The 14970-nt window shown below is 43.7% G+C and overlaps 1 long non-coding RNA gene across 1 annotated transcript; it reads right to left on the bottom strand.

Moving 5' to 3' along the window:
• Positions 1–3959: 3959 nt before the first annotated feature.
• LOC132346859 (uncharacterized) lies at positions 3960–7748 on the bottom strand. Its single transcript, XR_009496823.1, has 2 exons — positions 7467–7748; positions 3960–6822 (listed from the first exon to the last, which is right to left on the bottom strand). It is a non-coding gene; the product is annotated as an uncharacterized lncRNA (long non-coding RNA).
• Positions 7749–14970: the final 7222 nt, after the last annotated feature.

The following is a 14970-nucleotide window of genomic DNA, read 5'->3' as shown; positions in this document are numbered from 1 at the left end:
GGGTTGGATCCCTGAGTCGTGAAGATCCCCTAAAGAAGGAAATGGCAACCCACTCCAGTATTCTTGCCAGGAAAGTCCCATGGATAGAGGAGCCTGGCGGGTGACAGTCCATGGGGTCGCAAAGAGTCAGACACGACTGAGCACACACACAGGGAGGACGGCACATACATCAATCCCAAATCTCCCAATTCATCCCACTCCCCGTCCCCGCTTCCCCCAAGTTGGTGCATCTGTTCTCTAGTTCTCCATGTGAGTGCTTATGACTACATAAGGATTAAACTCCACACAGAGACCCAATGATGACTACTGTTACTACCACTTTGCAGACGGGAAAACGCAGGCTTGGAAACATGCACCGATTTTCCCAGGGTCTTTTAACTACTGAGTTACAGAGCAGATTTTCAAGGCAGGAAATTCTGACTTCAGAACCCAGATATCTTTTTCTCTGTGTTTTCTCAGGGCCAGAAATTGGAGGCAAAGGTAGATGGAGGGTGGGCATTCAGAGAACCTTTGCATTCAGAAAGAGTGGCCTGAGGGGAGATCACTTTCCATCAGTCTACACCAGGGTTTCTCAGTTTCAGTGAAATTGACATTGTGGGAGGGGAGTGGTGAAGATGATTCTCTGCTGGGGGGTGGGGTGGGGGTGGCCTGTGCATTCCTGACCTCCACCCACTAGGTGCCAGTAGTTGAAATAACCAAAACTATCTCCAAACTTCCCAAATGGCCCTTCAGGATGGGGAGGGGGGACAAAATCACCCCTAGTTGAAAATCCCTGGTCTAACCTTACCCGAGGAGGTCCAGGCAAGAGAAAGATGCATTTGAAATCCATTAAAATTAGAGGCTGACAAGGAGTTCCCAGAGGCAATCGATAATTTGTTCTCTCACCAAGAGCCCTCTGCTCTGCATATTATTACTGGAATATTCCTGGGTGGTGAGATCCACTCTATTGCAGCTCCCTCAGCCCTCTACCCCAGCCATCAGAGAGGACCAGACTTTGAAGAGGGGGTGAAAAAAAAGTCTTCTCTAGGATCCAGAACATACTTCTATGAATTAAAGGGTCAGAGATTAAGTGGGCAATTCTGAGCTAGCCACCTGAGAGCCCAAATTAGCTTTGCTTCTCTGCGTATTAACTCCCCTCTGGTGTACTGTTTAATGATTTAATGATGGTTAACTCTGCGGTTCTTCAAAGCTGAGGAATTTGTACACCCCCTAAGGCAGTTTCTACCTCCCTGGAGCTGGAAGTCCATTGCAGCACCATTCTGGGACCCTGTCCTGCAGGTCTCGCCTGTGGGGCGACCACAGGCAGAGTTTGGGCAAGCCCAGGGCTGTGGGTTAAGTTCCAGGAAGCAGGTCTATGATTCAGAAGAAGAGTTTAGCAGACGAGACGGAGGAGAGAGTGAGTGATGCCTAATGAGATTCTACTGCTCCATTTCTCTGCTCTAAGAAGGACTTTCTTTTTATACTTGATCATTTCTGTAACAAGAATTCGTTTTATATTAAACATTTATATTTAAAGCAGCAGTATGTCTTTGGCCTCAGAAGACCCGCTGTTAAACTGACGTTGGTCAGGAAGATCCCTTGGAGAAGGAAATGGCAAACCACTCTAGCATTCTTGATTCAGAAATCACATGGACAGAGGAGCCTGGCAGGTCTATAAGATTGCAAAAGAATTGGACACAACTAAGTGACTAAATTACAACTACAAGTAACAGCTCCTTAGAACGGAAGAAACGTGGCAGAGACCAAGTACATGTAAACATATAAATATACTTTTGACACAGATAAAGATAAATGAGTTTTACATGTAAATGCATTTGAACATGTAATATACATGGGAGGTAGGTCAGTTTACCTCCATTTTACAGGTGAGAAAGTTGAAGCTCAAGGCACATAAGTTCTACTCCCAAGGTCACAAAGTAGACAGAAAAAGGGATTTTGTAATCCCAGATGGTTTTGGTCACTGTATCCCATTATTACTCCCCCAACCTTCCAAACCTCAGCATTTTCCAGTCCCTAGCTACCTAATGGTGTTCCTCTGCCTGCCCAAATTGGACTCTTTGTCTTCATATATGCCAAGCCTCCTTGGGCACAAATACACAAGCATCCTTCATCCTCAGCATCTCCTTCTCTGAGTGTGTCTTTGCAATGTAGGTTAGGGCTTCCCTAGTGGTTCAGTGGTAAAGAATCCACCGGCCAATGCAGGAGACATGGGCTCGATCCCAGATCCAGGAAGTTCCCACGTGCCGTAGAACAACTAAGCCTGTGCACCACAACTATTGAGCCTGTGCTCTCGAGCCCACGTGCAGCAACTACTGAGCCCATGTGACTCCACTACTGAAGCCCGCACCCTAGAGCCCGTGCTTCACAACAAGAGAAACCACCACAGCGAGAAGCCTGCACGACACAACTAGAGAGAAGCCTCTGCTCACTGCAACTAGAGAAAAGCCTGAGCAGCAATGAACACCCAGCACAATCGAAAAAAAAAATAGTGCTCTCTTAAAAGAAAAATAAATGTAGGCTAAGGAGCCCTGACCCAGTTACTTAAAAGGCAAAATGAAATATCCCATGATGGTACCTAGGATAGTACATGTCATCTAGCAAAAATAGCGATAACTTTATCTAGCCCTTAAGGCTTCCCTGATAGCTCAGTTGGTAAAGAATCCACCTGCAATACAGAAGACCCCAGTTCAATTCTCGGGTTGGGAAAATCCTCTGCAGTACGGATAGGTGACCCACCCCAGTATTGTTGGGCTTCCCTCGTGGCTCAGCTGGTAAAGAACCTGCCTGCAATTCGGGAGACCTGGATTTGATCCCTGGGTTGGGAAGATCCCCTAGAGAAGGGAAAAGCTACCCACTCCAGTATACTGGCCTAGAGAATTCCATGGACTGTGTAGTCCATGGGGTTGCAAAGAGTCAGACGTGACTAAGCGACTTTCACTTTCACTTTTCACTTTATATGCTGCTGCTGCTAATTCGCTTCACTTGTGTCCGACTCTTTGCGACCCCATAGACGGAAACCCACCAGGCTCCCACGTCCCTGGGACTCTCCAGGCAAGAACACTGGAGTGGGTTGCCATTTCCTTTTCCAATTCATGAAAGTGAAAAGTGAAAGTGAAGTCGCTAAGTCATGTCCGACCCTCAGCGACCCCATGGACTGCAGCCTACCAGGTTCCTCCATCCATGGGATTTTCCAGGCAAGAGTACTGGAGTGGGGTGCTATTTATATAGCCCTTAAAAATGTGCCAGTCCCTATATTAAGTGTTATGAGTATATTAACTGATTCTATCCTCAAAACAAAGTTGTGAGACTTCCCTGGTTATCTAGGGGTTTGGACTTGCACTGCAAGGGTCATGGGTTCTACCTGTTAGGTAGTTAGAATAGGGAAAAGGAGTCCAGAATGGCAGTGGCTAAAAGATAAGGAAGAGAAAAGCCCGTGAAAATAGAACAAAGGAAGGTCTGAGGACCGGAGTGAGGACCTCAGGTAAAAACAAACAACACTCCTGGCTGGCCCAATTTACATAGGACAGGCCCAGGGAGGGGGAAAAAAAAAAAACATAAAAAGAGGAGCTAAAGCTCGCTCGCTCTCTCTCTCTCCCGCGTGCTGGGGCGCTCTTCTCTTCACGTCTTTGGATTGACGTGCCTTCACGCCTCAAAGATGGATTTTCCTACTATCTTCTAAATAAAATAGAGCTGTAACACTAAGCTGTAACACTGATTTGTCTAAGAGCTATAACACGGTCCATTCGAGACCTGAGAGCTATAACATGGCCTGAGAGCTCTCGGTCTAGACCTGAGAGCTGTGACAGGCCGAGGGGGGCTTTAATGTCCGTCACTCCAAATTCTTGTTGTAACGAGACAGAACCGAGGAGCATACACTGGTGTGACATACCCCTGGTCAGGGAACTAAGATCCCACATGCTGCAGTGTTCCTAGCCTGCCCACAAAAAAAGACAAAAACAACCAAACTTGATTATGTTTATTTGACAGATGAGGAGACTGGAGCACAAAGAGATGAAATGACTTGTCCAAGATCACAAGGCTTACAGGTGACAGAGCTGGCATTTGAGCCCAGACCCTCTGGTGCAGCATCTACAGCGTTCAGTTTAGTTTAATGCAGTCACTCAGCCGTATCTGACTCTGTGATTCCAGGGACTGCAGCACACCAGGCTTCCCTGTCCTTCACCATCTCCCAGAGTTTGTTCAGATTCACATTCATTGAGTTGGTGATGCCATCCAAACAACATCCTCTGCCACACCCTTACAGCCCTGCAACTCTACTCAGTAAGTATCGTCCCCTTCTATCACCCTCCCTTCCCAACCTCCTACAGAATCTCTCATCCTCAACAGTAATTTGACAGCTACTGCATAATGCCTTACATTACAATTTCATGTGATCGTCTCACCTACCCAACCCCTCCAAAGTATTTATATTCTGACAGCAGCATAATAACTTTTTGGAAACCATGCCTGAGTTGGGCAGTGAGACGTTAGATGTAAAAACACCAAGGTGAGACTTCAAGTGGCCTCAGCAAGCCTTGGACATCCTATCATTCTGCCGTGTTCCCAGGAAGTTGTCCCATTTGAAAAGGTTTTTATAAAAAGTTTTATTTATAGCTGCACTGGGTCTTGGTTGCTGAGTGGACTTTCTCTATTTGCAGTGAGTGGCCTTCTCATTTCAGTGGCTTCTCTTGTTGCAACGCATGGACTCTAGGCGCTCAGGCCCAGTAGTTGTAGTGCATGGATTTAGTTGCCCCACCACATGTGAGATCTTCCTGGACCAGGGATGGAACCCACGTGCCCTGCTTTGGCAGGAGGATTCTTAACCACTGGATCACCAGGGAATCCCCTGGGAGGTTTTGCCTCTACTTACAGGCAAGATATCTTCCTGCCTAAATTATGAGAGTTTTTACAGCCAGAGAGCAGGGGTTGACTATCCGAGGGGAACCCTGAAAAAGAAGCAGCTTCAGCATGAGGCCACCAAAGTATAATGTATACAGAGTAGAGGCAAGGAAAGCAAGACCAGCACGAGTAGAATAGAATACACGTTTCCCTCACGATCTGAAAGTAAAGCGTTCCTTTGAGATTTCTCGTAAGCTGAAATAATTGCTTCTGGATACATCTTGCTAAAAGACACATGAAACAAACCGAGATAAAGCACAGATGCTCACAGACACAGTTCAAAGCCATAGCAGCTTGATACAGAGATGTGGAGTGTGGTTCCCAGGAAAGGATTTAGGGGTGCCTCTCTTGTTGTTTGGGGTACATGCTACATGCTATTTTGACTTTTGTCTTTTTTCATAAAAATGAAAAATCCTTTGGATTTCTTTCAGTTAGTGAAGACAGGTACAGATGTAGGTCTTTTGTGAAAGCAGAGCAGCAAAAAGCAAACTTTTAAAAAGTGATAAAGACCTGTATGACACTACTTAAGACATTCAAATATAACAAGGATTTAAAAGACACTGGCCGGGACTTCCCTGGTCATACAGTGGTAAAGAAGCCACCTGCCAATGCAGGGGACAGGGGTTTGAACCCTGGTCTGGGAAGATGCCACATGCCGTGGGGTAACCAAGCCTGTGCACCGCAGCTTCCGAGTCCATGCACTGCAACAGCTGAAGCTCTCGGGCCCTAGAGCCTGTGGTCCGCAATAAGAGAAGCCAGCACAGTGAGAAGGCTGCAGACCACAGCTAGAGGAAGCACGAGCAGCAACGAAGACCAAGCACAGCCAAAAATAAATAAATTAAAAATATATATATATACTAGCCAGTCCATTCCAGTTGAAAAGATGACAGAAGATGCATCTTTACTTAAAGGGCAACACATGGGCATCAGTTTTCAAAGGCTTGCTCCAGAGAATGAACCGTAGACATCACCCTGTATGCAGGTCAGATCTGGATGCTTCTACATTGTAAAGTATAACCAAACATAGGTTCCAACTTCTAATGCGCTGTGAGCAGGACTCACTGGCTGGCCGAGGGAAGTGTATACAGCATGCGGGTATATAATAACTAACATTTACTGCCTTTTTAACCATGAGCCAGGAACTTCTCTAAGCACTTGGTACACATTAACTGGTTTAACTGCCACTTCAGCTCCATGATGTAGGGAGGCATGACCAGCGCTGCCCTCATACCTGAGCAAAAGAAGATTATCTCCTGATTATCTCGCCATTTAGACACTGCATTCCACACACATATACACAAAAATAGGCTTGTTCAAATCTCATGGTGGGGCTTCTTGGAGAAATAGCTGATTCATGGAAAGAGACAGAAAATATACAAAATGAGCCTGTGGCATCTTATATAGAGAGGGAAAGAAAGGAAGTGCTCAAAAAGCTTAAACATACATACACACAGTAGTGGGAGTATGTTGAAGGGTTATAGAAGACAACTGGAAGGGATTGCAAGGACCACAACTAGAACAATTTGAGGGAAAAAAAAGTAGTATTAGACTATAACCAAAATATAAGATAAATACCCATGAGTCTACACTGATATCAATGCATGATTTAAGACAAAAATAAATGGAAGAGAACAGATGAATCTCCTATGCAGAAGACGTTCAGATAATTTATGTAAAGACTTCATCCTCAAGGAGGTGAAGCCATCTTCCCACACCTGAAGTCTGGGCAGTTTATGGTGATTTCTTTCCAAAGAGCACAGAAGAGAAAGGGGGAGGGGGATAAGTAACTTGATACGGAGGAAACTGACAAACACTACCTGAGTCAGTGACCAAGGTCAACATCAGCAGTGATAAGTCCTGTAGATACTATACGCGCTTAGTATCACTGGATGAGAACGGTACACCACCTGCAGCGTCTTCTTCCTAAAATCGGTAAACCCAGTATAAATGTTAAGTAAGTAAGTGTTAGTCGCTCAGTCGTGCCCGACTCTTTGTGACCCCATGGACTGCAGCCCACCAGGCTCCTCTGTCCATGAGATTTTCCAGGCAAGGATACTGGAGTGGGTTGCCATTTCTTTCTCCAGGGGATCTTCCCAACCCAGGGGTCGAACCCAGTGGTCTCCTGCACTGCAGGCAGATTCTTTACCGACTGAGCTACAAGGGAAGCTAAACCCAGTATAAACATAAGAAAAACACCAGACAAATCCCAATTTTGTCTCAAAATTCAAATCTCAGATTTCTCTAGGCCATCAGGAACAAGGAAAACCTGAGACATTCACATGCCAAAGAAGCCTCAGGAGACATGACTCCTAAGTATAATGTGATATCCTGGAGGGCACCCTGGAACAGAAATAGGATATTAGGGGGAAATTGAGGAAGCCTGAATAGAGTATAATAATGCACCGATATTGAGCTTTTAACTGTAACAAGGATACCATATGAATGTAAGATTTTTAAAAGAGGGCAAACTTAATGTCTATGAATTTCCTGTATTATCTTCGCAATATTTCTGTTAATCTACAACTATTTTAAAATCAAAAGTTTATTTATGTAAAAATTTTAAATACCTCGCAGCGCTCTGTCATGTGGGACACAGTGCGTGTCAGTGTCACTCTCATCATTTACACTATTTAGATCCCAGAGAAATGTTTGCCACCATCCTCGCCCGATGGATGACCTTGACACCAAAGAACACTGTATTTGAATGTCAGTAGATCTGAGGGTTCCACTGTTTCCATCTTCAGAGATGGATGCTGCTCTGGAGTTGGGAAGAATTTGAGAGGAGAGAAAAGATAAATGAATTAGCTTGTCAGATCTTTCCTACCCACTTGAATGCTATACCCAAATATTATTTCCTGGTGGTGACAAGTACCCATTTTCTTGCTTTTCATGTTCCAATTTAGAGTTTTCAAGCTATTCACAAATCAGCGCAGTATTCACAACCATCGCACATAGCAGCCATGGAATGTTTTGCAATGTTAAGCAATTTGTATTACTCTGAAATTTGAACACACGTAAGTCTAGACATTGCGTGCATGAAGCATGATACCACTTCGTTACACAAATAACTAGATGAATATTGAATCCCAGGGTGGTGATTGTTTTTTCAAATTTCTCCATGAAACTTTAATCAAATTTTTCATAAATAAAAATGCAACTTTATTGAAATGTTATTAGATTATTGACATTAATTCAATTTAATATGTGTTTGCCCTTGTTTTTATAAATAAACTTTTAATTTTGCTTTTAATAAGTACTTTTCAATATCCTAGAATATTGTTTTGAAAATATTTAAAACTATTTTTATATTTTACATTTACTTTTTTAAAATTTATATTGACATTTATAGCACTGACTTTGTTTGCATTTTTCATGGATATAAAATATTACTATATGAAAATATATACTGTAAATAAATCATATTTTATGTTATAGTTGTTTAGGTCATTATTGCCAAAAGGACAAAAATTATGTGAAAATCTGATTATAATAGCATCATTAGAGATTTTGCTGACAAAATTGAAAGGATAAATAAATTTTACAGAATAAATATAAAATAGTTTATGAATCACATTATCCTTAGTTTGTTACTCACCAACATCCCTATTCCACTAACAGCACATTCAAACCCATGCAATAATAATTATATAGCCATCTTTTCTATTTTGATGTCTTTTAATTATTTACATAGGACAACTTTACACATTTTCATTTGGAAGGTATATGTATCAAAGTTGAAGGATAGAAAATACTTGTGTTAAGAGCTTGCTGGCTCGATGCACAGCTTTTAAATATTTAGTCATTAGTGTGAAGGTCTCATGGCAACCCACTCCAGTGTTCTTACCTGGAGAATCCCAGGGACGGGGGAGCCTGGTGGGAGGCTGTTGGGGGCCAGCATGAGGCACTCCGCCCATGGCAAAGGTCATGAGGAAGGAGGCTCGACATACACAAAGGTGGGATCAAGCCTCAGGAGTCCCCCTGGAAATCCTCGAGCATCTACCCCCATAACCAGAGCCTGCCTACTTTACTACTTTGTGCTCTCACCTACACCTCTGACTTTACGGGGGGCTGTCCCCCACCACCTCTTTCGGAGAAGGAGTTAACTTAGAGCTCCGGTTAATAAAAGCTCCTGGGCATGACAAGAGTGTTTTAACCTACAAACTCCTCTGAAGGTTCTCTAGCCTGCCTGACAGGCTTGTCCGGCCACATGTGATTGCTCACAGCCTCCCAACCGTGAGAGGCATGAGATGCTTTAAACCTTCTAAAAACAGGTTCCTTAGAAAAGTTAGAAAACCATTAGTGTAAGTATAGTGGGCTGATTAGAAATTGTATTGGTGAAGGGTTTTTCATTTGTTGAGCCAATGTTTGTTGCTAAGTCTCCACATCCCCTGCCCTTACACACATTAATGAATATATAGAAGAAATAAGTATTAACCTTTGATATCAATCACATTAGACCTTAGGCTAACTAAATTCTTTCCTTAATTAAAACCCACTACACCCTCACCCTATAGGAATGTAACTTTATCTGGTACCTTCGGAAGGTGGAGTCTTTTTTAAGAATAATCACCCCTGGAGAAATAAGTGTCCTGGTTGACTGACCGCTGTCACAAGGAGAGGGTCATAAACTGTCAGCAGGCCCCCTGGCCAGAAGATGATGTAACATCCCTAAGACCTCTGTATACATTTGTATGAAGCACCTGACTTTGATAAAAGTCAGGACTGCTGACCTCACGTGACTTTTGCATAACACCTCAGTGTATAAAAGTAGACCATGGAAAATAAAGAATTGGGATCAGGTTCTCGAAATACTGGTCTCCCCATGTCGCTCTCTCTCTCAAACTCTGGCTGAGTCTCCATCTGGAGCACGGAACCCACCAAGCTTACTAATTTTGCCTGGGCTTCTAAGATCCAACCGGGGAGGCTTCAGTGTCTCCTCTCCTTCGGGAAAACTGAAGGACACCTGCGGCCTATGTAAGTGGTGCAAGCTTCTTGTCTTGAAGTTTTATTGGTCTCCCGCGTAAACCAAGCTACTCAGCCTCTTTTCTCCACTGAATTTTCCTACTGAGCTATCCTCATTCTATTACTCTTTACATCTCTAATTAATATCTAATTGAAGCTATTGTATCCTGATCCTCGACAACGCCGTCCCCGTTTCGAACTCCCTGGATCAGCCGGGGCTGGACCTCGGCAGGAGGCTGTCTATGGGGTTGCACAGAGTCAGACACGACTGAAGCGACTTAGCAGCAGCATGAAGATCTCTGGACCCATGTCCAGGATCTGTGAACATCAGGGGTTGGGACTGTAAGGCCATTTTACAGACCAGAACACTAAGGCACAGAGCAGTTACAGTACTTGCCTGATTCCCCCCAGCAGGGAACCCTGACAGAGCTGGATCCAAACAAGGGGCAGCCCAGGCTCTCAACCAAGACACTGCCTTCAGAAGTAGTTGCTGTGGGAGCCCTGATTCCAGTTAAAACACTTGCCTCCTGGAGACCCTGAGTATTCTCTGGAAGGACTGATGCTGAAGCTGAAGCTCCAATATTTTGGCCACCTGATGCAAAGAGTTGACTCATCAGTAAAGACCCTGATGTTTGGAAAGATTGAGGGCAGGAGGAGAAGGTGACAACAGAGGATGAAATAGTTGGATTACATCATTGACTAAAATGGACATGAGCTTGAGCAAATTCCTGGAGATAGTGAAGGACAGGGAAGCCTGGCATGCTGCAGCACATGGGGTTGCAAAGATGTGGACATGACTTAGCGACTGAACGATACAGAAGTTTCTCAAGGCTTCCTTTTTAATAGGAATTGTGAGTCCAGGGGAAAAATACACAGAGAAAATATCCCGGGGCTGGAGCAGAGGGTGAAGAACACCCCTTCAGCACCACTAAACCACAGCCTCTCTCCCCCATCTTTACAAAGTTTAGAGTCCTATCTCAAATAGTCCTAGAGAGAATATAAAACAGCAATGACAACAAAAAAAGCCCCTAAGATCAATCTTGAAGTGAGGAAAAAAACACCTCTCATCTAAAGACAAAACATATATTCTCTCCTTTCACTCCCACAATAAGACCTACTGCCATCTCCTTTCTCCCAGACCCATCTCTCTGGCCATCTCTGTGAGAAAGGAAGCAGAAAGGGTCCCTGCTCCATCTCCACACCCTCTGTTTCCACTTTCTTTTCCTGACAGCACTGGCAGTAGCAATTGCTGTCAGGCTGTAATTTAAAGCAAACCAGTGCAAACTTGAACCAGCTTTAAGTGGGTGATTGATGTGTCGAACTGGATTTTTTTTCCCCCACTTGCATGAGACTCTTGCAAGTAGGTATTATGATCCTAACACCTCTAATATTATTCCTTAATCTACTAAACAGCAATGTTTGGCATCTAGCTTTATAATAAAAGGTATCAATTAGGAACTGTCGATGTTTTCCAAGGCAATATCTAATTATAGTCACTTGCTATAGGCTATCTTGTTAGAAAATTTGAGCAGAATGAGTAAGTATTCCTGACAAGTTTAATGCATTATTAAAGGTGTAATTACTCAATTATTGCTCATGTAATCCTGAGTTAATTATGTGACTTCAAAATTCATCACTTTTATGTTTATTGAACTTTGATAAGTTCACCCATATCTGATTTATCCCAATGATCCATTCCTTTCCTTATTTCAAACTGAATCTTTCAGACCAATCGGTGAGAAAGTGAATAGACTTTGGAACATGCTAGACCCAGAATTGACCACAGTGGTTATCCTTGGACTGCTGAGGCTGTAGCCAAGATGGGACTGACCTGTCGCAGTGGCCAGAGCTTTGCTCCTGACATTAAACTTGAGAGAACTCAAGAGTCAAAATGCTGTTAAGTAGAGATCTTAATTCTGACTCACACAAACCTTGAGGAAGGTGGTTCCAAGCAGCTTGCAGATAAGTGCCAGGTGAGGAACACAGCACAGAAGAGGAGGGAATGGGCTGCAGTCAGATGAGGCCATACACCACCTTCTCCTGGGTGCAGCATGAGAATTTCCTGTTCTTCCTCTGCTCTTGAGAGCAGATTCCTGTACCTTAGCTTGTCTGAGCCTGAGTTTGCACACCTGAAAATGGGGTTGAGCATCCCTGCCTTGCCTGCCTTTGAGAGTCCTTGTGAAGCAGAGGTCTTTACATATGGCTGATGAGGAAAGCCTTCCCTGGACTGTGGCCCACAGCATCACATTCACATCTCCACCCGCCCCAAATACCCTGATGTCTATTCTAGAGCATAGCAAGCAACTCAGAGGGTGGGAGGCAGCCTCTAAAATGCCCCCCATGACCCACTTCCAGTACTTCTCCCCCAGGATAGTTCTCTGGTTTGAGTGGGGTAGATCCCAAGTTTCATTTCTAACAGAAGGGACAAGATGTCCTTTCTGAAATTAGGGTACCAAAAGATTGTGACTTCTGTCTTGCTCACCTTGTTCTCTCTTCCTCTCTTCACTGGTAACTCATAGGGAAGCCTGCTTCCATGTTATGAACTGCTCCATGGAGAGGCCCCTGTGATAAAGAACTGATGCCTGACCAACAGCCATGTGAGTGAGTTAGGGAGGGCACCCTCCCTAGTCAGGCCTTCAGATGAAACCACAGCCCAGCCCCAGCTTGATGCAGCTTCAGGAGAGACCTTGAGGCAGAGGCACTCAACTCAGCTGTGCCCACAGACACTGGGAGATAAAAAGTGTTGCTTATTCTAAGGCACTATTTCTTTGTTTGATTTGTTGGGCAGAAATAGATGACGAATACACAGGTCCATCCAAGAGACAGGTTTCTAAAGCCAACTTGGTTGATCTCAGGAGATAATATTACATAGTACTGAAAAAAATTACATTTTATGTCTGATCTGAGTTTAAACCCTAATATTGTGTGGCCATAGATGTAAACTCTGTGAGGCTTCATCCTCTACTTCGTAAAATAGAGGTTGTTGTTGTTCAGTTACTATGTTGTGTTGGACTCTTTGCAACCCCATGGACTGCAGCACGCCAGTCTTCTCTGTCCTTCACTGTCTCCCAGAGCTTGCTCAAACTCATGTCCATTGAGTCAGTGATGACGTCCAACCATCTCATCCTCTGTCATCCCTCTCTCCTCCTGCCTTCAATCTTTCCCAGCATCGAGGACTTTTCCAATGAGTTGGCTCTTCACATCAGGTGGCAAAGCTGAGCTTCAGCATCAGGCCTTCCAATGAATATCCAATGAATATAATTAACAAGGTTTTAGTTCTTATCTCATTGTATTGTGAGCATTAAATAAGATGATAGCTGCACAGCATTTCACTGGATAGCAGCCACTGTGTTTTCCTCAATTAAATGGTAGCTGTTATTTGTTACCTTCATCTCCTGGTCTTCACAAGACACCCAGTGACCTTTCATAGCTCTTCCTCTGTCATGGCAGCCCCACTGGATGCCTCTTGGGCAAATCTAAAGTCCCTCTCACTCTTCTACTTGACATTCATCTCTTTCTTATTTTACTCACAATATAAACTCATTTCTAGTCACATATTTCTTGATAAAAACACACTACAAGCAGTGACTACCTCTTCAAACAGGACTTGTAGAGATCATTTTTCCAAATAAATAATAATATATGATAATTACCTTTGAAGAGGACCTTATTCTAGAGGGTCAGACACATAAAAGTTCAAAGAATACTATAATGAAAAGCATGAAATGATATCCTGAGGCACAGAGGCAAAACCCACAATTTCTGTCTTGAAAGATGAATGGATAATTCCCAAAAGAATAGGAGAAGTTGTCTTCAAGGAGAATAGGTTTGTCAGAGGTAAGTTAATGAGCAAAGGGCACCACATTCTTGGGGAAGGAGTGTATGTCGCTGTGTCTGCATCATAATGAGGTCTTATAGGAGGGGCAAGAGAAGGAGGAAAACCAGACTGGAGCCAGATTGTGAGGGACATAGTGTTCCCTTCCATGAGTTCTCTATTTCAATTTCAGAAAACAGAGTAATTAAAGTTTAGATAGAGGCTAACATGGCCTGACTTTTCCAGAGACTACATTATGAACTTCTCAAAGAATATCTTATTAAAATCCCTGTTAAATTGGGATTTTCTGTTCAGGTGATGTGTAAAGATAAATGATGATGACGATAGATAGATAGGTGGATGGATGGATGGATAAACAGATAGATAGGAATTTGTTTTGTTTTGGAAAGAATTATGGGAAACTTAGGACCTCAAAAATGTTCATTCCCTTGAATCCAGGCTCATTGAACACAATCCTAAACTTTTCTAATCAGTTCTGCTAATAATTCCTTGTTTGTTAATTGTACCATTATCTCTCTTCCTATGTGAGGCACCTTCATTCTGTCCATTTCAGTAACTCTGAAGGTCGTTCTCACACATCCTTTGAACGTTCCTTTCTCCAAACAAAATGCTCTCAATTCTTTAATTGGTTCTCAGATGCTATGGTTTCTGGATGAGTCTTGATTCTGGCCATCACTCCTGGAGTGTCAGGACTCCGATATGATCCCCACAGGTACTGAAGGCACTCCAGGTTTGTCCCAGCAGATTCTGGGGCCCTTGGTTTGGCACTTTCTAGGAGTTTCAGTGCTGTGTGTGTGTGCACTCAGTCATGGCGGACTCTTTGGGACCCCATGGACTGTACCCTACCAGGCTCCTATGCCCATAGGATTCTCCAGGCAAGAATACTGGAGTGGGTTGCCATTTCCTCCTCAGGGGATCTTCCCTACTCAAGGATCAAACCTGAGTCTCTAGCATCTCCTGCATTGGCAGAGGGATTCTTTTCCACTGCGCCATCTGGGAAGCCGCTTAATGCTGTAGGCAATGGCGAAGGCTAAAGATAAAAAGTAGGCCTGGGAAGAATTATTTTAAATTGCCTGCAAAAACAGATGAGTAGATCAGACTTGCCTTTATTTATCCTATTTCTCAGAATAATTTCTCATCATCCTTTGCTGGAGCAATCTTTGCCCACATCCTGAATGGATGTATCACTCAGGTTATTGCCTGCCTGGACCTCCTCAAACCCTCAAAAAGTCAGCACATGTGGTACTACTGACCTGGATCCCGGAGACGTCTGA

This window comes from Bos taurus, chromosome 13 (assembly GCF_002263795.3).
Source record: "Bos taurus isolate L1 Dominette 01449 registration number 42190680 breed Hereford chromosome 13, ARS-UCD2.0, whole genome shotgun sequence".
In the NCBI taxonomy this organism is placed as follows: Eukaryota; Metazoa; Chordata; class Mammalia; order Artiodactyla; family Bovidae; genus Bos; species Bos taurus.
Note: the sequence above shows the minus strand (reverse complement) of the source record. Positions and strands in the feature narration are given on the sequence as shown.